This window comes from Ovis aries, chromosome 12 (genome assembly GCF_016772045.2).
Source record: "Ovis aries strain OAR_USU_Benz2616 breed Rambouillet chromosome 12, ARS-UI_Ramb_v3.0, whole genome shotgun sequence".
NCBI classification, from domain to species: Eukaryota; Metazoa; Chordata; class Mammalia; order Artiodactyla; family Bovidae; genus Ovis; species Ovis aries.
In genome coordinates, this window is record NC_056065.1 from 52,090,213 (window position 1) to 52,113,221 (window position 23,009).

The window sequence follows — 23,009 nt, forward strand, 5'->3', positions numbered from 1 at the left end:
TGGAGCCACGGGTGCTGCTGTGAGTGCTCAGAGCTGTGGGCACCCTCTGCTCCATGGATCAGGGTCTCTAAGAAGACCTTTATGGGGCTCAGAGTGGAGACTGTGTGAAAACCTCCTGACGCCAACCTTATACAATTCTTAACCAGACACTTGGCACGTTTAGGATGAAAAGACAAGTCCATGGGAATTACTTAGGAAAACAAGATCTTAATATCCCCCATGTGGTAATTAAAGGAAGAAAGTTTTTGTGCTTTGATGAAATTAACAGGGACCCAGGAGAGTAGGCTCTAAATCAGCTCCTTGGTCAGGATCAGACTCTGAGTCTGTGAAACAGAATCAGCAAAGCAGGGCGTCACTGGTTCCCATTGTTGCTAAGTTGCTCGTTGTGTCCGACTCTTTGCCACCCCATGGACTGCCGCGTGCCAGGCTTCTCTGTCCTTCACTATTTCTCAATGTGTATCTGTGTGTGTTAATCGCTCATCCTGTCTGACTCTCTATGACTCCATAGACTGTAGCCCACCAGGCTCCTCTGTCCATGGGATTCTCCAGGCAAGAGTACTGGAATGTATTGCCATTTCCTTCTCCAGGGGATCTTCCTGACCCAGGGATCGAACCTGGGTCTCCTGCATTGCCGGCAGATTCTTTATCATCTGAGCCACTAGGGAAGTCCCACGATCTGCCAGAATTCCTTAGAACTCTCCTCCCCGTAGCTTCAGAATCAAAAGTCCTAAATCTGATTGCACCACGGGCACAGGAGCAAACTTCGGTGCTTAGGTCTGCACATCGACAGAAAGGCACAACCAGGTGTTAGGGGGGTAGCAGTGAAAAGGCTTCAAACAGAGGGAACCAAGCCTTCCGGGATGCATTGCTGAAGTGACTCCAGCTGGGAAGAAGAAATCCAAAGGCCTGAGATGGTGAGGAAAAGCAAAGGCCACAGTGGCGGGATCTGGAAACTGCTCACACACATGGACCTGGAGTTTGAAAATGAGCACTTAGCACCCCGATTTCATTTCATCAGCTTGTGGCAGGGAGGTTCACGCTGCAAGTTCCATGAAGGAAGGGTTTGTGTTTTAATTTTCCCTGCATCTCCAGTGCTTGGCATGTAGGGCTCCTAAGTGTTGGATGAACTGCATTTAATTAAAGAGGAACACAAACCAGAGACAGAAAACCTTTACAGACTTCAAACAACGACTCAAAACGCTGATGACTCTGGCGTCAATGAATCAGAAACATATGGTCTAGGTTTCCTGATAATTTATAGGACAAACAAACAAATATAAAAGAACAGGGGGCCTTGGAACAAAATCTCAGAGTTTGCAAAGCATCCAAAGTGGCAGCTGATGATGCCAGAACACTAAAAAATAAAAACAAATCCCTAGGCTCATCAATAGCATGACGGGGTGAGCTGGGGGAGTTACGTTTGTGAATGAAAGGAAATACAGACTTTAAAGGAAGAGCAATACCACTATCAAGTGGGCTTGGAGAATTCTGGAAAAGAGACCTTCAAACACCAGGAAGCCAATGGAATGGCCTGGCATAGATCTCAGGATGGGGACTGTTTCTCAATACTCTAGAAGGCCGGACACTGCCGCATGGTTATTGCAACCTGCGCTTTCTGGCCCATCCCCACTTGCTGTAGTTGAAGCAGAACTGTAACCACCTCATATCCTCATAGGTACCTACTCATTACCTCCAAATGCAAAGTTCTCATCTGGTCACAGGAAGCCAGGCCCTTTCCTCTCACCTACCGGGAGCTGTGTCCTACGCTCCCCATTGCACCTGACAGACCTCACCATCACAGGCCCCATCTTCAGCTGTCACAAGAATATACACCAGTCACAGCTTGGTGATGCTCAGGCAAAGGTTCTCTTGCATCAGCGTGCACTGGTTTGAGAATCATTTGTTGGGGAGCTGGGTCGGGGGCGTGACTTTAGAACAGGGGTCCCCAACCTCTGGGATCTAATGTCTGATGATCTGAAGTGGAGCTGACATAATAACAATAGAAATAAAGTGCACAATAGATGTAATCCACTTGAATCAGCCCAAAACCATCCCCTAGGCCTGGCCCATGGGAAAACTCTTCCATACAACTGGTCCCTGGTGCCAAAAAGGTTGGGGGCTGCTGCTTTAGAAAACACCATGCAAGCTGTGGCTTCAGAAGTTACCTAAAGAGAAAAGCATGGTCCCAAAGAGAGGCCAAGCATGGGGGCTTCATGTGAGCAGGAGTTCGCTGGCTCCATGCAGAACTTGGTCCCAGTTTATACACTATAATTCCAATTCCTGGGCTTGCAGAGGAGACAAGGAGGTGATTTGGCACAAATTCCTATCGGAAACAGCCCAAAGCACATTCCTTTATCCGTCAGGCAGCAGGAAATGGGTTGCACATTCAGACTCAGACAACTGATTAATAAAGAGTGTGACGAGCTGAATTGTGTACCCTCAAATTCCTATGTTGAAGCCCCAAATGCCAGTACCTGTGAATGTGACCAATTTGGAGATAAGGTCTTTAAAGAGGTGATCAAGTTAAAATGGGAACCCACTCCAGTACTCTTGCCTGGAAAATCCCATGGATGGAGGAGCCTGGTAGGCTGCAGTCCATGGGGTTGTGAAGTCTGACACGACTGAGCAACTTCACTTTCACTTTTCACTTTCATGCATTGGAGAAGGCAATGGCAACCCACTCCAGTGTTCTTGCCTGGAGAATCCCAGGGACACAGGAGGAGCCTAGTAGGCTGCCATCTATGGGGTCACATAGAGTCGGACACGACTGAAGCGACTTAGCAACAGCATCAGCAGCAAGTTAAAAATAAGGCCACTGGGTGGGGGTCCCGATCCAATATGATTGCTGTCCTTGGAAGTAGGGGGACAGGCACTGGGGCAGGTGCACACAGAGGGACGGCCATCTTCAGGCCAAGGGGGGAGCCGCAGAAGAAACAAACACGCCGGACCTTCAGCCTCCAGGCCGTGGGATGACAGGGTTCTGTGGTCTAAGCCTCTAGTCTGCCGTGCTCTGTTAAGGCAGCTCAAGCAAACCAATACAGAAGCCAGAAGCCACACAGGACAGAGCAGGAACTGGGGCCATAGACAGTAACCAGCTGTGGGCGCAGACCAACGGCAAGTGGGGAAGCGGCCTTGCAGGGACCTTTGGTGCAGGGACCTTTGGTGCAGGGACCTTTGGTGCAGGGACCTTTGGTGCAGGGACCTTTGGTGCAGGGACATGGCCTAGGCCCACGGTGACAACCTGGGGAAGGAGTGAGTCCAGTGAATGCTCTGACCTTACCCTCCTTCTCCATCTGAGCTCCTGCTGGGACCCCCTGTGGGCAGAACTCACTGATGTCATCTGTATAGGTCCCCTTTTGTGGCAGAGAGCAGGGGACAAACACAGAAAAGAACCTGGAGAAGAAGATGAAAAAACACCTCCAGTCTCTGTAGGATGTAGAGACTCTCTAACCCAAAGAAAAGCACATGAGGCCATGACGTAGAGGGCATGAAGCCTTAGGTCTCACCTTGCTTCCTACAAGACGTGGTCAAACACTCCCCGTTGCCCCATGGACACACTTCTCGGCTTTGCAGAGGATTAACTAAATTTTTCAAAAGCACACTAAAGTGAAAGTATTAGTCACTCAGTTGTGTCTGACTCTTTGTGACTCCACAGACTGTAGCCCACCAGGCTCCTCTGTCCATGGAATTCTCCAGGCAAGAATACTGGAGTGGGTTGCCATTCCCTTCTCCAGGGGATCTTCCCAACCTGGGGACTGAACTTGGATCTCCTGCATTGCAGTCAGATTCTTCACTGTCTGAGTCATCAAGGAAACCTCCAAAGTGAAAGTGGTAGTCACTAAGTCGTGTCCAAGTCTTTGCGACCCCGTGAGTCTGTAATGATGCCAGGGTTTTGGTGATACCAATGACCATACCAAGTTGGGCTGACTCACTTGTCCTTCCAACGATGTGGTGCTTGCTTGCCTTCATGGCAGGATGAAAGCTCTAGAACTTTGTCCACAGGGACCCAGTGTCTCGGACCCATGGGGGTTACAGGATGCTTGTGGTGGTTGGGATGGGGAGCACTTCTTCCCTACTCTAGATATTTCCTTCCATATAAAGGGTCAGCAGGACTGTTTGCTTAACAGAGTAAATATCTAGAAAACAGTACGCAAAAAACTGCCAAACAAAATTTCACATGTGTGTGAGGGAGTAATGTGGGAGTGAAGAATTTTAGGTGTAAATTCCTGGTTTTCTCATTCTTGAGTGAAGAAAGATGAAACAGTAAGAAAAAGGATGCTAGAAGGAGGGTACAGGCCAAAAGCATAAGTTAAACGCCTCAGCAGAGCCCCAAAGCTATTTTACATTGTACTTAAAACAGTGTGTTGTCAGGGGACCCTCAAAAAGCAAAGAACACCAAACAGAAAACCAGGAGGTAAGAGGTGGGGGGGCCTCACCCACCACATCCACCTTTCCAACTCCAGCTCTGAGACAAATGAGTCGGGGGTTGGGGATGGGACTTCATGGGGGAGTGCACGGAACTCTTGCAGTTGTGTGCAAATTTTTGTTTCCATCTTGTCTGGTCAGTCGGGGGCATCCTATACCTTTGATATTTTATTTTTTACCTTTCAGGAGCCATAAAACCACAAAACCCTTTGTGAATGAGATACAATCTGTCAACTTTATTCTTTTTTTTTCATAATTTCTTTTTGGCTTTTAATTTATTTTTTATTGAAGGATAATTGCTTTACAGTCAACTTTCTTGATGAAAAATAATCCACACTCAAAATTTTGCAAACAATTTCAGAGCATCCTACAAACCGTTGAGCCCTCTGAAAATTTCCTAAATTCAGACCCCCTTGAAACAGGTTTCTTCCTCAACCTTCCTGAGCTGCCCAAGCCTCGGAACCTTTTAAAAACACCAAACTGAGGACCCAAAGAGAAATGGCAAGCAAACACAGGACACGGCCCCTCCTCCCCTTCACCTTTCTCCTTTTCCTCCGTGTTGTGCTAGGAGCACAGGTGATAAATAAGCAGACAGCAGACCCATCTGTTCATATGGGAGAATTGACCAGAGGCCAGAATATGCTGCAGCATAAAAAACAGCAGGGTAGTGGGGCCCACAGTCCAGGGAAGAGGGTGGGGAGACACACCCAGGGCACCCGACATTGTCGGGAGGCAGCGATGCTAAGATGCAGTGGGGGTGGGGCGAGGTGTGCAGAGATGCTCATGTGCAGCTGGAGGGACAGCCAGGAAGGGACCGGAACTGTCCTGAGACGGGTGGAGGGGTGGGCAAGACAACCACCTTCTACCGCCTCTCTCGTCTAAGCATGGATCCTGGTAGAGTGGGCCTGGAGGATACTTTTAAAAAATTATACTAATGATACATGTTTTAAATTATATACCCAGGCCCAGAGGGCACGGGGGAAGGAGAAGCGTCTTTTGAAAAGTCCAATAAATAAATCAGCAGCCTTAATTGAAACCTCCTCTGGCTTCTACACCGCAACACACTTCCTTTGAAGCCAGCGCGTTGCTGCCCGGCTCCCCTGAGTCGGCAGAGGCTTCTGGTGGAGAGTGGGGACGGCAGGCAGAACTGTCAAGCAGGCATCCCCAACCCAGATCTGGACTCACTTCTTAGAGGGGCTGATGCCTTGCTAGGAGCTAAGTACTGTTCATTCCCTTCTCGCTGGTCCCTTCCTGGCCCCTCAGCCGGACCCTTAAAATAGGGGAGAGGCAGGTGCGAGGAGGCTGCTGTGTCGCACTCTGTCCGGCATTCTCGCTGCCCCTGGTAAGTCGGGCTGCTGCTTTTTCGGATGTGAGCCAGACGCACATGCTCAACTTCCGTCCCGCTGACACTTGCAAGCAGAGGGTGGGTGTGTGGACACATCAGTCACAGCAATATATATATATATATACACATTTTCCAGCTGAAACAGTCACTCCTCTTAAGTAGTAAACAAATGCCTCCATCAGACACTAGGAGGAGAGGAACTGAACTGGGGCTGCGAGCAGGGTCTCTGACTCTTTTATCAAGAATGACTTGGGCAGGTCCTTCTGGTCCTCATCATGCTGTCTTACCACTGTTGCCGTTGTCCGTGATATTGCTGGCAGCACCATCCCAGGAACTGGCATTGCCACTGATGGTTTCCAAAGACTCTTCCCAACCGTAATGCCTTCCTGTGGCCCACAAGGCCCTATGTGGTCTGGCCTCTTTCCAGCATAACCCTTCCTACCCCTGGCTCCCTATGACCAGAGCACACTGATCTTTCTGCTCCTTGAACACATCATTCTTACTCCTGCCTCAGGGCCTTTGTATCTGCTGTCTCTTCTGCCTGGACCACTTATTCTCCAGATCTTCGCATGGCTCACAGCTCACTAGAGCTGACTGTGCATATCTCTTTACGACATCAACTCAAAATCGGCCATGGTAGGAGTAATTATACCATGGAAGCTGGCAAATTATTAATCAGTGCTCTTTTTATTTTTTAAAGACAGGATTGGTAAGCATTTACCAGCATACCGCTGACTGGCTCCCCGCCTAGTACTTCTTCAAAGAATCCTTTGCTACTACCCGTTGTAAACCAGCTTTCCTGTCCATCATCGCTTTCCCTCATATTGCCTGTTTTTATTGTTGTCGTAGCTTTTACAGCCTACAACCAGGTTATTTATTTGCTGCTAAGTTTTGGATGGCACACCCCTTCCCCACTAGGCTCCAGAGAACAGCCATCAGACTGTTTTTTCCCCTAGTCTATTCCCTTGGCTGACCATAGGGTCAGGCACAATGCATATATTTGTTGAAATGGACACAGGCCTGACAATAAGCTCTTTTGAAGCCTCAAGCTAACTGGGGAGGGCTGGGGAGGGACAATGCTTCCCGCTAAAAATGTGGGCCTTCAACGCCTGGGGTCCAAGAGCAACCTAGGTCTTCCTGGGTCCAGCCTGAAATCTGCAAGGTCATCCTTGCCTTTTTTCTTTGGCCAGACCATGTGGCAGGTGGGACAAGGGATCAACCCACATTCCCTGCAGTGGAAACACGGAGTCACTGGACCAGCAGGGAAGCCCCCATCCCTGTCTCTCAAGTTTACCACGGTGAACAGCTCTCCAGCGGTCAGCTAAACCACCATCTCCTATTGTCCATCGAGGATTTCACGACCTAGACCTTCAGCTAGGAACTCCCATGGGGGTCAGGGTTCTACCTCTGTCCTGCTGAGGGACATCCGAGAGTCATCTGCTGGGGCTTTCTCTCCATGTGTGTGCTATGGTCAGAGCAGAGACAAACAGGGCTGAACTGCAGGCCCAGCTGTCACTTCCTTATGTCCTCATGAATTCAAAAGCTCTCGCCCATTTTCTTTTTCTCAGGGACTCTGGTGGGCTACAATCTAGGGTCGCAGAGTCACGCGAAACTAAAGCGACCAAATGCACATACACACAGGGAGATAACTGGGCTTGTTTCCTATTTCCTATCAGGATTCCTACCAGGATTGGGGATTGCCATCTCCAAGTGTGTGGACATTCTTTGCATTTTAATTTAGCCAGCCCTGCCCACTCTTTTGCCAGGCTGGTGCTGGCCCCTAGAGGGTACTTCTTCTCTGCAGAGGCCGATCCATTGAACAGATTCTGAGCAGGACAGCTCATGCTGAGTGCTACTGCTAACAGAAGTTTCTCCCAAGTATCAAGAAAAATGCCCAAGGGGGACCCCTGGACCACTTTGTGGAGAAGATAACACTTGGGCCGGCCCTGGGAGATGAGCCTGCTGAAGCCCCATGGGTGGGGAAGTGGAATTACCTCCAGGAGCAGGGGGAGAGCCTGGGCGCAGCATGCCAGCCGCCTGCCCTGAGGGGCAGCTCAGCAGCAGCTGGTGGCTCCCGGCCGAAGGCCAGATGGGATGACGGCGGGCTCGGCAGATGTCCGGGTGCACAGAGGGCAGCAGGAACAGATGCCCCTGCCACCTACACCCCCACCCTGGCCCCCACCCGCGGGCACTGCAAGTGTCTCCCACCGCCACCTGAATGGACTGATGGCACATTTCCACACTCTGGCTAAATGGGGCTGGAAGCTGAAATTGGAGACGGATGTGCTATAGGAGGGGCTTCCCAGGTGGTGCTAGTGGTAAAGAACCTGTCTGCCACGGCAGGAGACAGGAGACGCAGGTTCGATCCCTGGGTTGAGAAGATCCCCTGGAGGAGGGTATGGCAACCCACTGCAGCATTTTTGCCTGGAGAATCCCATGGACAGAGGAGCCTGACGGGCTACAGTCAATAGGGTCACAAAGAGTCAGACACAACTGAAGTGACTTAGCACGCACGCACACCTGTGCTACTGGAGAATCTTCCAAATGTGTCCAAGAAGTGGGCCTGATTTAGCTGACTGAGATTCCCAGCTGTTCCGCAGGTATTATGAACGGGAGACTCACAACTGTCCTTGGGGAGGATCTTGGAGAAGCCTCTCCTCCTACTCCAGAGAAGGGGGGCTGGGTTCTTTAGCAACTCTGGTTTATTGACCCCCATTTTTCCATTTTTTTCTGATGGCTCTGGGCTCCGGGAAGCAGCCTGTCTCCTTGCTGGGTCCTTTGGTGGGAAACATAGTAGAATGGGGTATGACAGGAGACAGAATGGAAGGAAAGGCAGGTGGCAGGCGGTGGCCTAGCCCAGAAGGCACCATCCTGGGGCAGCGTGGCTGAGTCTCTAAGACCGTGGTCTCAACATAACAAAACTACATGTGTATGTCTGGCTGAGTCCCTTTGTTGTTCACCTGAGACTACCACAGCATTGTTAATCAGCTATACCCCAGTACAAAAATGTTTTCGGTGTTAAAATAATTGCTGCTTCTAAAAATAAATAACTAGAAAGAAAAAAAATGAACATTTCAGAGTGTGGAGCATGGCTTCCTTTTATCAAATAAGAGCTTTGTCTCCAGGCTCCTTGATACCAACACTTCCAATGAGCAGAAGTGTTTGATGGATCGTGAACTTTGAGGGTGGGAGGAAGACTAAGGAGAGGCATTTAGGCTGTGAAACTGCTACGTTTGGATGATGCGACCTAAGGTGACCAGAAAGCCGCGAGAGGCTGTAAACCAGTGAGGAAGCGGGCTTCAAGATGCAATGTTTACTCTCCAAGAGGACAGAGAAGATTAGAAACACAAAGGGAAGTGTTTCCAGAGGCACTCAAGTTATATACAGTTACGAAAAGGAGGTCACTGTCTCCTTAACATAGCTGTTGCCAAGACGAGCTAGATGAATCTGGGGAACTATCACTTGGGACCAAGAGTGTGAACCCGAGGACAGACACCCCGTCTGTGGGCAGCTGCTCTGACGTGGCTCCTGGCCTCTTCCCTCTTCCTTGCTGGTTTCAGGGCCCACCACTTCCCCTGGTTGACCTCATGGAGCCGTGCTTCTCAGAGTATGGACCCTCGGCCAGCAGGATCGACCTTGCCTGGGAGCTTGTTAGAGAAGCTGATTCTTAGTCCTGCCCCAGACCTGCGGAATCAGAAACTCTGGAGGTGGGACCCAGCCATCTAGGTTTATCAAACCCTCTAGATGATTTTGAAGCATGTTCAAATTTGAGAACCACCAGCAAAATAATTGGCAAAACCAACCCTAGGAGGATGCCATGGGCAGGAAGCACTACTTTGTTGCCCAAAGTCCTCACTTGCCCACCTTCGTTCATGGTATTAAAAAAAAAAACCATATGCACGTACATGCAAGTTCAGTCATGTCTGACTCTCTGCCACCCCCACGGACTGTAGCCTGCCAGGTTCCTTCTGTCCATGGGACTCTCTGGGCAAGAATACTGGAGTGGGTTGCCATTCCCTTCTCCAGGGGGTCTTCCTGACTCAGGGATCCAACCCACTTCTCCCAAGTCTCCTGCATTGCAGGCAGATTCTTAACCACTGAGCCACCTGGGAGGCCCCCTTTTTAATACAGTATTTTTATAAGTACTTATTTGACCGCACCAGGTCTTAGCTGCAGCATACGAGATGTTGTAGTCGTGGCATGCAGACTTCTAGTTGTGGCATGTGGGACCTAGTTGCCTGACCAGGGATTGAACCCAGGCCCCCTGCACTGGGAACACGGAGTCTTGGCCACTGGACCACCTGGTCACAGAAGTCCCTGTTCATGGAATCTTCCACCCATCTCTCTGGTATGATATGTAAGGTCCTGCATGACCTGGCTTGTCCGCACCACTTCTGCTTATTCCTTTAAACTCAGCAGCGTCGACCCACTTCACATCACACAGTCCCCTACCTTCTCACCAGGCTCTGGCTTCTCCTCTGTCTAAAATGCCTGCATCATTTGCCCAGTGCCCCCAGGCTGCTGATGCCACTGATTCCCTATACAAACCTCTTAGCACACTGTATAATAATTCCCTGTTCACGGCTGTGAACTCCCTGGAGATGAATGCTGCTGTATTCACGTTCTTCCTGCTTTTCTGAGTGCAGGGTTTGGCACACGGGGGAGCACTCATCAATACTTCTGAATACAGGGGTCAGACCTGTATGAGGAGGAAGGAGGTGAGGGAAGGGTCCTCAGACCCTCTGAGGTCTCAGGTTCACATGGTGCGGGCTAGCCCGGCAATGGTAGCAATTAAAAACACTGTGCCTGCAAAATTAACAGCTAAAGGAAAACTGAATTATGTATAACATGTTGTGTATTAACACGTCTTTTGAAAGGTCTTTTAAACTGTATTCAGTAAAACAAGCAAGATGCCTAAGCAAAATTTCAGGCTCACAGCTCTTGTATAAGTTATCAATGCATGCATGGGCTTTCCAGGTGACTCAGTGGTAAAGAACCTGCCTGCCAAGCAGGAGATATGGGTTCCATCCCTGGCTTGGGAAGATCCCCTGGAGAAGGAAATAGCAACCCGCTCCAAAATTCTTGCCTGGAGAATCCCATGGGCAGAGAAGCCTGGCGGGCTACAGTCCACGGGGTTACAAAAGGGTTGGACACGACTTACTGGCCAAACAACAACAGCATCAGTACATGCGTGCTAGCTAATTTAGGGGGTTACAGTCCCCTTAACAATTCCAACCTGTGGAGTGAGTGGTGCACAAGACATGGGCATAGGCCAGGGAACGAGGTGTCATTCCATAGGTGTCTTGACCCCTTGCTCCCTGCATTCTTCTATAATCCTTTAACCACATGGGCAGCCTGTGGGGGAGTGACCATCCTCCTGACAGTACAGAAGGGAGTTCTGCGCCTTGGTATTTCACTGGGCAATGATGCAGCAATGTCATATGGGGAACCAGGTACATCTGCTGGAGTATCCCCAAGCCGTGTCAGTTCAGTAGCTCAGTCGTGTTCGACTCTTTGCAATCCCATGGACTGCAGCACGCCAGGCTTCTCTGTCCATCACCAACTCCCAGAGCTTACTCAGACTCATGTCCATTGAGTCGGTGATGCCATCCAACCATCTCATCCTCTGTCATCCCCTTTTCCTCCGCCTTCAATCTTTCCTAGCATCAGGGTCTTTTCCAAAGAGTCAGTTCTTCGCATCAGGTGGCCAAAGTACTGGAGTTTCAGCTTCAGCATCAGTCCTTTCAATGAATATTCAGGACTCACTTCCTTTAGGACTGACTGGTTGGATCTCCTTGCAGTCCAAGGGATTCTCAAGAGTCTTCTCCAACACCATGGTTCAAAAGCATCAATTCTTCAGTGCTCAGTTTTCTTTGTAGTCCAGCTCTCACAGTGCACTTTAGAGGTGCTCAATAGATGTTTGATGAAGACTAAACAAATGAATGAACACTGCAGCTGGGGAGATCAGAACAGGAAGGGCAAAGGCAAGGGGACCATCATAACTGGAATTCTGGGTTCTTCAGCATGCCTGACCACCTCCCCTTTCCTTTTTTTTTTTCTTTTTTCCTATTTTCCAGATGTGCTTTTTCTTCTTTCTTTTCTCAACATGCCAAGTAAAGGGTACCAGGCCCACTGACCCCTTGCTTGGTCAGTGACAGATGGGAGAGCAGAGGCAGCTAGGTGCTGCTGGAGTTTATCTCAGAGCTGTTGAGGTTGGTGGAGCGGGGTCAGCTAGCAGGCTGAACCCAACCGGCATCTTAAAGGCACAGACCTGGGCAATGTTTTGCAGCTTCAGCACAACAGAGGTCCTGCTTTCGGAGGGAGACCGATAAACAATGGCCCCACAGCTTAACAGGATTGAAATATGACGCTATTCAAAGGGGATGTCAAAAGGATTAATAGCCCATCTCCTCCTAGCTTGGTGCTAAAGCCACGCTCCTGCCTCAAGTTAAATCACGCTTAGCCTGTGTGCTACATTTTAAATCTTCTCCATTAAGTGCAGACCATTAGCATCGCAGCGTGGGGCTGGTTCTCCGGGACCCTCTGCACACTAGTACAATGCTCCAGTTGCGTCTTTTTAATGGGGACCAAGCTGAGCACCTGGATAGCAAGCACAGCTCAACATATTGAGTCTACAAATAGATATCTGGCCCCTTTCTTGGGACATACTTCTGGACTTGGGTCGAAACGCTCAAGAGAAACAAAGTGTCTCAGAAAATAAAGGGACAATGATGGACTCCACTGAATGCCAAGTGACAAGAACTGAAGCTTGTCACACATCCTGCACAGAAACAGACTTATGGGGGAAGAGGGTAAGTCAAGGCAAGGGTGATGGAGCAGCTTGTTTAAACAAAGACAGTCTAAGCTTCTATGCCAGCAGTGGCTGGGTCCTGTGTTCAGGCAGGCACACCCCATGAATGTGCTCCGTGTCCAAGTTCACGTTAAAATGGACAGGACTAAGCAACTAACACTTCACTTCACTTCAGGTTAAAATAACACAAGATGATAAGTTCAGCACCTATAGATTTAAGAGTTTCATTCTCCAACTAGGATACTCCTTTGCCGAGTGGTGGTTCTTAGCACACAGACGGGACCCAGAGATGATGGTTCTCCATGTGGTCTGCTGAATGAAGAGCAGTTTATAATCCTGATGTTTAGGCTGAGGACAGTGTGGCCTCCTTGCTTCCTGGTGGAAGGAATGATTCACTCTATCCTTCCCTTCGTATCCCTTTGTGAGGAAAAACGACTGCCTCCCTCACAAAAAAGTGGACTTTCCCCCCACTTTATTGAGGTATGAGTGACAAAATTGTAGGTATTCAAGGTTTATAAGGTGATGTTTTGATATACATCAGTTTGAAGTGATTACCACAGTCGAGCTAACTCACATGTCCTTCATCTCATATAGTTACTTCTTTATGGTGAAGACATTTGAGATAAGCTGTCCTCGCAACTTCCGAGCATCCAGCACAGTATTATTACCTCTAGTCACATGCTATGCACTAGGCCTCCAGAACTTTCTCGTCTCATACCTGAGTCTGTACACTTTGAGCCGCATCTTTCCGTTTCCTTCCGCCCCGTTGCTGGTCACCGCCGTCCTGTTCTCTGTCCCTGCAGACCCCACTCCCTCTGTAAATATAAACGATACCATATGGTATCTGTCTTCCTCTGTCTGGCTTATTCTTTTAGCGTAATGTCCTCCAGTTTCATCCATGTTGTCAGCAATGGCAGGATTCCCTTCTTTTTCAAGGCTGAACAATATTCCACTGTATATCATATTTTCTTTATCCATCTGTCAACAGACATTTTGGTTGTTTCCATATCTTGGCTGTTATGAAAAATGCTGGGATGAACTTGAGGGTGCAAATATCATCTCCAGATAGTGATTTTATTTCCTTTGGATGTATACCCAGAAGTGGGATTGCTGGATCAATTTTTAATTTTTTGAGGAACCCCTATACTGGCTTCCATAGTGGCTGTACCAATTTACATTTCCACCAGCAGTGTACAAGTGTTCCCTTTTCTCCACATCCTTGCCAACAATTATCTTTTGACTTTTTGATAACAGTCGTCCTAACAGGTGTGAGGCGATATCTCACTGAGATTTTGATTTGCATTTCCCCAATTAGTGGTGTTGAGCATCTTTTCATGTTCCCGTTGGCCATTTGTCTTCTTTGGAAAAATGTCTATTCAAGTACTTTGCCAAATTTTTAATAGGATTATTTGATTTTTTATTATTGAGCTGTGCGAGTTCTTTATATATTTTGAATATCAACCCCTTATCAGATATATGGTTTGCAAATAGTTTCTCCCATTCAATAGGCTGCCTTTTCATTTTGCGGATTGTTTCCTTTGCTGTGTAGGAACCTTTTAGTTTGATGTAGTCCCACTTATTTGTTTGAGTTTTTGTCTCCTGAGCTTTGGGCATCAAATCTAGACAATCACTGCCAAGACTGACAACAAGCTTATATCCTATGATTTCCTTGTGGAGTTATTTTATCAGGAGGAGATGGTAGGGAGGTAGATAGTTCTCCTGTTCTATCCAAGTGCCAAAAAAGCTTGAAGAAAACTGTCCTTTGGAGAGGGGAGACAGATCATCCCCACTTAACCTCCTTAATCAACACAGAGCTTTCAGACACCAAAGTCAAAGTCAAGGGTCGTTGTTTTGTGATCTAAGTACATAATATCTCTCCATTCCCTTTTAAGACCTTTGATAAGATCCAAACTGGTCAAACTGATATCCATACCTAAATAAGGAACTGACAGACAAACTGTGATGGGCCCTACTCCCTACTCAGGTGGTCTGGATAAGCACTTTCTTCCCACCTGGCTCATCTCACGGTGGGCCCTCCAGAAACAGAATCAACAATTGGGTGTCACAGGAACTGGAGCTGCGGATTAAGCTTGATTGAGATGACAACCTCCCAAAAGCACTGAGACTTCGTGGCAGAGCCCATGGGGGAGAAGCCAGTGGGAAACCTGGCCGGGATTGGCGAAGTCCTGGGCAAGAAACTGGAGGAAAGGGGCTTTGATAAGGCCTATGTGGTCCTCGGCCAGTTTCTGGTCCTAAAGAAAGATGAAGACCTCTTCCAGGAATGGCTGAAGGACACGTGTGGCGCCAACACCAAGCAGTCCTGGGAGAGTGTCTGCGAGAGTGGTGTGACGCCTTCTTGTGATGCTCTCTGGGGAGCCCCCGATCCCAAGCCCCAGCATCGAGTCTCCAGAGTTTGCAGCCTAGTGAGGACTCCTCCTCCGTCCTCTGCAAAAGAAGAGATTGCTGTTGTGCACACCTCCCTGTACTCCAGGGCCTTTGGGGAGTTCTCTCCCCTCACCATTTCACCTTTTTTGGAATTCTCACCCTTGCATGCATTTTCCTTCGCCTTTCCCTGCCAGTTTCATGACAATAATTACCAGCTTTTCTGAGTGGATTCCTGGCCCTGGCCCTCACCCCCACCCCCACCTGTGGTCTCTTTTATGACATTTGGTAGTCTTTTTGGCAGAACAGTCACTGTCCTTGTAAAGTTTCTTAAATTAATAAAGCCAGTGGCCTTCAAAAAAAAAAAAAATTGGGTGAAAGACAGCAAAACCGCATAAACCCAGCGTTAACCTCTGCTAATACTTGTACTTACTCCTCTACATACGCATTGATGGATGTCTGGAAGAAAGAATACACACACATACTATGTGCATAAATATACTATGTATATAGGTATACAAGTACTCATAAACTATAGATATATACTATATATATATGTGTATATCTACATATATTTGTATAGTTTATATGCTTGTGTACACTCACATATATATAGGATCATAGTATATACTTATATATGTATATACGTAAGTATATACATGAACTTATATACATGTGTATACTTAATACATGTATGTGTATATGCTAAGTCACCTCAGTCACGTCCAACTCTGTGACCCTATGGTCTGTAGCCCACCAGGCTCCTCTGTCTATAGGATTTTCCAGGCAAGAATACTGGAGTGGGTTGCCATGCCCTCCTCTAGGGGATCTTCCTGACCCAGGGATTGAACCCACATCTCTTATGTTTCCTGTATTGGCAGGCGGGTTCTTTACCATGAGTGGTACCCGGGAAGCGCAACATAATTCATAGTATATCTTATATGCTTACATAGTATAATATATATCTTATAAACTTACATCTTGCTTGGTGCACTCAGCAATAAATCGTGAGTGTATTTAACAAAATAGCCACATTTCTGAGACACCTAGTGTAAAGTGCAAAATCAGGAGAGTTTCTTTTCCTGAAATTTTGGAAGGGCCAAATCATTCATCAATGTCATCAACAGCCAAAAATCTCCAAAGCTCTAAAAAAGTTAAAATTCAGTTAAATATCAGAGCCAGTGCTTGTTCTGTCAGCAGAGCAATCCCTAGTCACGAATAAAAATTAAATCTCTGCCTTTAATTGCTACATCATTATCCCTGGACACCTGAGATATATATGTAAATTCAATATTAGCTATTAAAATGTGCATTTGTTTTCAAAATGGCCTTATCCAGAAAATGACTTTGCAAAATTAGGAAGAATAATAATGGATCAGGAGTGAGGAATAATAATCACATATCCCAACATCCCTGTAAATCACCGTGCACACCCTGGGTGGGGGGAAAGTAATTATATAAAAATAAGATGAAGCACAGCGCGGCCTCCAGAGTGTGCCGTCTTGAATGAATTTCAGATATTGGAGTCCTATCTAAGAGAAGTTATTAAGGAGGTTTTATGGCTGGCGTGGGCTTCCCAGGTAGCTCAGTGGTAAAGAACCTGCCTGCAATACAGGAGACATTCAATCCCTGGGTTGGGAAGATCCCCTGGAGGAGAAAATGGCAACTCATTCCAGTATTCTTGCCTGGACAATCCCATGGACAGAAGAGTCTGGCGGGTTACGGTCCTTGGGGTTGCAAAGAGTACAATATGACTGACTACGCATGCGCACATGCTGGCGTGTGTCAGGAGTCTAAATAAAAGCGAACTGTCTTGGTAAGAAAGGGCTTTGGGTTTGCTTGGGAAGCAGCATTCCTATCTCATGGTTAGGCTGTGCCCTAACCCAGAGTGTGACTTTCCTTTCTTTGAAGCAAAAGAACCAGCAAAGGAGAAAGAGCATGAAGGGAAACTCTAACATCTGCAGGAGTTGCTGCCACCCCAAGTCAGTCACTGGAGCCATGACTGGCTTTGGTGACAATGAGGAGTCTCTCGGGAGAACTTCCCATCAGTCTTCAACACAAATTCATATATGGGGGGGTACCCCCTCTTTCCCTGATGTCTACTTCTGCTTCATGGACTCTTTCAGCCCTGGGTTCCCAAGGAAAAACATCAGCCGGCCAGGTGTCTCAGGTTCACCGCCATGTGGGATAGCACCAAGTATATTTTTTTTTCCTCTTTAATTTATTTATTTTTAATCAAAGAATAACTGCTTTACAGTGTCGGGTTGGTTTCTACCAAACATCAACATCAACCAGCCATACCTGTGTCCCCTCCCTCTTGAACCTAGAGCCTATAACAGAGTGAAGTAAATCAGAAAGAAAAAAACAAATATATACTAATGCACATATATAGCATCTAGAAAGATGGTACTGATGAAATTATTTGCAGGGCAACACTGGAGATACATAGAAAACAGACTTACGGACATGGTTGGCGGGGAGGGAGAGGGTGGGATGTACAGAGAGACTAATATGGAAACATACGTCGCCATATGTAAAAGAGATAACCAATGGGAATTTGCTGTATGACTCAGGGAACTCAACCCAGGGGCTCTCTAACAAGTATATGTTTTTCTGCGACAAGCACTTGCACAAGGGAAGACAAGGAAAAAACCCAGCAGACCTAAGAGATGCATAATTCATGATGGAGGCTGAAAGTGCCGAGCACTACAGCCTCGGGTTGAACCGTGTAGCCGTCCTCGTTCACTCACAGAGGGCAGCCAGCTACCCGCAGTAGGAAGTGACGGTGTGCACGCAGCAGGTTGCTTTGGCCAGAAAGGGAGCTTCCTGCCACCACTGAGCAGGGTCTCCAGCATCCTGCAATCCTGTCCGGCTTTGAAAACGGACTTTGTCAACAGTTCTTCCCTGGTGGTTCAGACAGTAAAGAATCCCCCTGTGATGTAGGAGACATGGGTTTGATCCCTGGGTCAGGAAGATTCCCTGAAGAAGGGCATGGCAACCCACTCCCATATTCTTGCCTGGTAAATCCCATGGACAGAGGAGCCTGGCAGGCTACAGTCCATGGGGTTGCAAACAGTTGGACATGACTAAGCGACTAACACTTTCACTTTCTTTCACTGAAGGGGAAGCCTCTGCAACCCTGCTAGTCTGTTTCCCAGAGAGAAGCCCTGTAGGCACTGTGACGTTGGTTCACTCAGTTTAATGAGAATAACCCCGTGAAACAGTGTTCTTTCGCTCAGTGACACATGCGCCTGTCTCCACATGGAGCATTTGTTTTGCACTAGCTGCTCTGGGAGGGGCTCCTGACATCTAAGAGTCTCTCCATGGCCTCTGCCCCAGGACAGGCTGAACGTCGTGAACTGAAGCTCCAGCACATCCCTGCTGAGGTCTAACCAGCTCTGAAGAAGTGGGCTCTTCTGGATTACCTGCTCCTTGCCATCTGGTGAGGTGGACTTGGATGATGCTCTGGGCTCTGGCTGCTGCGAGGGCCCTGCACCGGTTTCTTTCTCCTCTTGGCCATTTTAGGTTTTCACTGGGAAATTAACTCCTGGTTCTTCCAGTAGGATTGACAGAGTCCTATGGAGCAGTATTCCAGGCAGAGCTTCCTCTCCCGTTTTATCCATCTACTACCTACAACCCCCACCCCTTGAAACACAGGCACTCTGAGGGCTAGTATTTGCTGGGCCAGAAAGTGTTTCCATGCTCTTAACATCCTCCAGGAGCTTTGCCCAAACCTCGCCCATGAGGTGAGCTCATGGAAGAGCCTTTACAGTGGAGGGGATGAGGAAACTTATTTGCAAAGCAGAAACAGACACCTATGTAGAGAACAATGCAGATATCAAAGTGGGGAAGAGGAGTGGGGGATGGATTGGGAGACTGGGGTTGGCACACACACACTACTATGTGTAAAACAGACAATTAAGGAGAACCTACTGTACAGTACAGGGAACTCTATTTGGTGTTTTGTGGTGATCTACATGGAAAGGAAATCTAAAAGAGGGGATATATGTATATCGAAGAAAAGCTATGACAAGCAAAGACAGCATATTAAAAAGCAAAGATAACACTTTGCCAACAAAAGTCCGTACAAAGCTGTGGTTTTTCCAGTGGTCATGTACGGATGTGAGAGTTGGACTATAAAGAAGAATTGATGCTTTCTAACTGTGGTGCTGGCAAAGACTCTTGAGAGTCCCTTGGACTGCAAGATGATCAAACCAATCAATCCGAAAGGAAATCAACTCTGAATATTCATTGGAAGGACTAACGCTGAAGCTGAAACTCCAATACTTCGGCCATCTGATGCAAAGAGCTAACTCACTGGAAAAGACCCTGATGCTGGGAAAGACTAAGGGCAAAAAGAGAAGGGGACAACAGAGGATGAGATGGTTGGATGGCATCATCAATTCAATGAGCATGAGTTTGAACCAACTCTGGGAGATAGAGAAGAACAGGGAAGCCCGCAGACTGGTGCGCTGCAGTCCATAGCGTCACAAAGAGTCAGACATGACTGAGCAACTGAACAATAACAGCATATGTATATGTGTATCTGACTTACTTTGCTGAGCAGCAGAGCTAACATAGCATTGTAAAGCACCTATACTCCAATAAAAATTGATAAAAGAGAAAAGAGGGGAGGGGCTTCCACTCCTCTAGGATGGGAATCATATCACAGGCCAGGTCCTAAGCAGCCCTCCAGTGGTAAGTCTCACAAAATCTCATACACATGACTGAGGACAGTTTTACCTATAAATGCTTATTGGCACTTGAAAAAAATGAGATATAACTGATATAGACTTGGCTTTTTTTTTTTTAAACAAAGTATTTTCTTCTCCAAATTTGTCATCTCAGTTGCAAAAGGGAATATGTGCTTGATACGTGCTACTCTGTGCAACTGGAATAACAAGTAACCATATCCACGGATGGGGTGATGACGGACACGTGAATGTCTGGTGCTCTTGGCGATGCCCCACTGTAGGCAATCCTGCTGGGTTTCCTGCATTTGCTGAGAGTCCTCTACCGAGATGAAATGGAATAAAAGAATGCCACAGAGCAGCCCTCTCCCGCTGCCACGGGGTTTTCTCCTTATGTTTTATACCGTCTTGGATCATATTCTAATTATTCACTTCCACATTGATTTCTAACGCTAGAGGTAGAAAGCCTGGACGACAAGTGTCTCACTTGGTTTCTCTCCTTGATGTTTGCCCAGGGGCAGATGCTGCCTGGCACGTGGTGGGTTCTTTGGGCATTCATTCTATAGTTCATACCAAGTGCCTGCTCTGTGTCTGGCACTGAGGGGCACAGTGGTGAACAGGACACATGGCCTCTAAAAGAACTTGAGAGTCTGTCTAGTTCAACACTTTCTTTTAATAAATGATGACAAAGGCCCAGGGAGGGAAAGTGCCCCAGGTACCACAGCCAGAACCAGACACAGTCCAGTGCCCTCTCCTGGACCGACCAGCTAGACGGCTGCTTGATGAGTGAGCAGTGTCTCTACGAGTCAGTCCATTCAGCGCTAGAGGGCTTCTCAGGTGGTCCAGTGTTAAATAATCTGTCCGCCAACGCAAGGAGACACAGGTTCGATCCCCGGGTCGGGAAAATCCACTGGAGGAGGAAATGGTAAACCACTCCAGTTATTCTTTCCTAGAGAACCCCATGGACAGAAGCGTCTGGAGGGTACAGTGCATAAGGTCCCAAAGAATTGGACAAAACTGAGAACACACGCACGCATGCACAAATTTGGTGCCAGAAGCTGGCTATGAAGACCAGCAAAAGCAGAAGGAAGGGGGACATAGTAACAACAAAGGATCTGGAGAGAAGAGATAAGAATGGGGGAAGATCCGGGCCAGGTCAGTGCATGCTAATATGAGCGGCAGGACGTCAAGTCCTTGCCCCCCAGGAAGCAGGGGAGCTGAAGAACTCTAGCACTAGTCACTGGTAGGGGGCCAGTGCCCAGACTCCGGTCTCCTTGTTGAAAATGAAGAGAAAAACTCTTGCCTCTTGAGTTTGCATAATTAAAACTGAAGAGCTGAAATTGCCTATCAACTTAAGCCCCATGAAAATGCATAGACAAATCCTAAAATATGACTCATTATTACACAGATAAATCATGCAGGTCCCTTGACTCCTACTTGCAGCTGAGTTTTATGCTGTAAAAAGAGCAGATACAGCTATTGACTACTTCCACGGTCGAAACTCAGCTTCTTGGCAAGATCCAAAGGCCTCACTGGCTGGAATTTGTCTGCATCTCCAGACTGCTCTTCTCCCACTTCAAGCCTACATCCTGGCCACAGCAAACTCCCCAAAGTTCTTATACGCCATTTTGTTCTGGCCTCTCTCTTTTGGGCGCTTCCCAGGTGACTCAGTGGTAAAGAATCTGCCTGCCAATGCAAGAGACATGGGTTTGATCCCTGGGTCGGGAAGATCCCCTGGAGAAGGAAATGGCAACCCACTCCAGTGTTCTTGCCTGGGAAATCCCATGGACAGAGGAGCCTGGAGGGCTACAGTCCATGGGGTGCAAAGAGTCAGACAGGACTGAGAGACCAAACAACAACCACTTTTGCCCAGACAGCCCAGAGCACCCTTTTCATCTTCTCCACTTGGTTAATCTAGACTCATCCCTCCCAACTCAGCTCCCATGTCACGTCTTATGGGTATCATTACTATGCCCTAACCCCACACCCAGAGCTGGAGAAGCTATCCACCCTCCTACAGGTCTCTATACTGACCTTCCTTGTAGCACTTACCACATGCCTGTGGCCTCATCTCTTGTCCAGCAATTATGTCCTAGCTCTATGCCCCTGGTGCCTCTCCCAAGGCCTCACCATATCAGGCACTCAATAAAGGTTACCTGAACGTGGTCCATGCCTTCCCCAATCCAGCCTCATAAAAGGCTGCCATTTTTTTTTCTTTTACAGCATAATTTGTAGTTGCTTTGAAGTATTGTACCACACAAATACCTTTGTAGTATCATACCACGCAAATACCTTATGAGTTATTTAACTGGCTTAGAAGATTTCCCGGAGAAGGGAGTGGCACCCCACTCCAGTACTCTTGCCTGGAAAATACCATGGACGGAGGAGCCTGGAAGGCTGCAGTCCATGGGGTCACTGAGGGTCGGACACGACTGAGCGACTTCACTTTCACTTTTCACTTTCATGCATTGGAGAAGGAAATGGCAACCCATTCCAGTGTTCTTGCCTGGAGAATCCCAGGGACGGGGGAGCCTGGTGGGCTGCCATCTATGGGGTCGCATAGAGTCGGACACGACTGAAGTGACTTAGCAGAAGATTTCCTGGAAGATTTCCTACCTTATGACCCAGCAATCCCACTTCTGGGCATACACACAGAGGAAACCAGAATTGAAAGAGACACATGTACCCCAATGTTCATCGCAGCACTGTTTATAATAGCCAGGACATGGAAACAACCTAGATGTCCATCAGCAGATGAATGGATAAGAAAGCTGTGGTACATATACACAATGGAGTATTACTCAGCCGTTAAAAAGAATTCATTTGAATCAGTTCTGATGAGATGGATGAAACTGGAGCCAATTATACAGAGTGAAGTAAGCCAGAAAGAAAAACACCAATACAGTATACTAACACATATATATGGAATTTAGGAAGATGGCAATGATGACCCTGTATGCAAGACAGGAAAAAAGACACAGATGTGTATAATGGACTTTTGGACTCAGAGGGAGAGGGAGAGGGTGGGATGATTTGGGAGAATGGGAATTCTAACATGTATACTATCATGTAAGAATTGAATCGCCAGTCCATGTCTGATGTAGGGTGCAGCATGTTTGGGGCTGGTGCATGGGGATGACCCAGAGAGATGTTGTGGGGAGGGAGGTGGGAGGGGGGGTCATGTTTGGGAACGCATGTAAGAATTAAAGATTTTAAAATTAAAAAAAAAAAAAAAAAGATTTCCTGGAGAAGGGAAAGGCTTCCCACTCCAGTATTGTGGCCTGGAGAATTCCATGGACTGTATAGCCCATGAGGTTGCAAAGAGTCGTACACAACTAAATGACTTTCACTTTCA

The 23,009-nt window shown here is 47.6% G+C and overlaps 1 protein-coding gene and 1 pseudogene across 3 annotated transcripts in view; one reads left to right on the forward strand and one right to left on the reverse strand.

The window, feature by feature from the left end:
- Positions 1-23,009, reverse strand: part of KAZN (kazrin, periplakin interacting protein) — a 1,321,995-nt gene that overhangs the window by 405,865 nt on the left and 893,121 nt on the right. The gene's annotated exons all lie outside the window — the stretch shown is intronic.
- Positions 14,646-15,343, forward strand: LOC114117244 (barrier-to-autointegration factor-like; annotated as a pseudogene).